The sequence below is a fragment of the Micropterus dolomieu genome, unplaced genomic scaffold (assembly GCF_021292245.1).
Source record: "Micropterus dolomieu isolate WLL.071019.BEF.003 ecotype Adirondacks unplaced genomic scaffold, ASM2129224v1 contig_12040, whole genome shotgun sequence".
NCBI classification, from domain to species: Eukaryota; Metazoa; Chordata; class Actinopteri; order Centrarchiformes; family Centrarchidae; genus Micropterus; species Micropterus dolomieu.
The window spans coordinates 1-1,519 of NW_025741026.1; the positions used below are offsets into that span (position 1 = coordinate 1).

General features: G+C 46.0%; 1 non-coding gene across 1 annotated transcript; it reads right to left on the reverse strand.

Annotated features, from left to right (window-relative positions):
• Positions 1 to 485: 485 nt before the first annotated feature.
• On the reverse strand, positions 486 to 557 carry trnag-ccc. Its single transcript has one exon. It is a non-coding gene; the product is annotated as a tRNA-Gly (tRNA).
• Between the last annotated feature and the right edge of the window lie 962 nt (positions 558 to 1,519).

Genomic DNA, 1,519 nt, shown 5'->3' on the forward strand with positions numbered 1-1,519 from the left:
TAACCCCCGCACGACACCGCCTGCTTTTCCAGGAGAAATGGACCTTTGCTGATAAGGCAGATGAGCGCGAATCAAGTCAAGAAAGAACAAAGAATGTGGACATCACTAACCTTCCTTTAGCACCAAACAATATAGAGTCTTTGCACCTTGTCATTTGAAAGTATTTTTGCCGTGTATCCAAGTGCCGAGGGCTTTGCTGTTTAGAGCGGACGTCTTTTAAAAATGGTCACATTCCGTGTGCATTACTGAAATGTGTTTCAAAGACAATTTCATTAGCTATGGTGAACGGCATCTATCTGCCTTTTCACCATTTTAGACCGCTTTGAGATCTCCTGCTGCACTGTTCAAAGGGTTCAACTAATTTTAGGACTTTAACAAACTCAGCAGTTCCCACCCTCTGGAAACGATCCCCTATCATACCAGAGCCAAAGAAATCCCGCTCCTGAGAACTCAATCCGAGAAGGCAGAGAACCCTTTAGAGAGAATGCATTGGCCGGAAATCGAACCCGGGTCAACTGCTTGGGAAGCAGCTATGCTCACCACTATACCACCAATGCCTTGAGGGAACGGGCGGCATTGTCAGCACAGGTGATGGCCAATTCACAGAACATGCCATAAAGTTCACATATTAGGCTTGATGAAATCGGAATCCAACTATCCCGATTGTTTGTTGCCATCACTGCGTTTGTTTTCTAGTCCATCGCCTTCACCACTCGGGGCCACAACTAACCCCCGCACGACACCGCCTGCTTTTCCAGGAGAAATGGACCTTTGCTGATAAGGCAGATGAGCGCTGATCAAGTCAAGAAAGAACAAAGAATGTGGACATCACTAACCTTCCTTTAGCACCAAACAATATAGAGTCTTTGCACCTTGTCATTTGAAAGTATTTTTGCCGTGTATCCAAGTGCCGAGGGCTTTGCTGTTTAGAGCGGACGTCTTTTAAAAATGGTCACATTCCGTGTGCATTACTGAAATGTGTTTCAAAGACAATTTTATTAGCTATGGTGAATGGCATCTATCTGCCTTTCCACCATTTTAGACCGCTTTGAGATCTCCTGCTGCACTGTTCAAAGGGTTCAACTAATTTTAGGACTTTAACAAACTCAGCAGTTCCCACCCTCTGGAAACGATCCCCTATCATACCAGAGCCAACGAAATCCCGCTCCTGAGAACTCAATCCCTATCGGCCAATTGTATTGACCTCAATAATCATGAAGTGCCTGGAAAAGCTGCTGCTGAACAGCAGTATGTCAGCTGTCAGTCCACAGCTTGATCACTAGCACTTCGCCTACAAGGTCAAGAGGGGATGTAGTGGCCTGTGTCCTTCATCCCCTGCAACAACACCTGGAATCACCATGCAACTTTGTTTGAATCCTCTTCATCGACCTCAGGTCCGCATTCAACATCCTCCAGCGTAATCACTTTTCATGCACTGGATATACAACTTCCTCGCTGACAGATCGCAGACTGTAAGAGTTGGCGCAGCAACATTTCCAACCATCAACGCCAACACTGG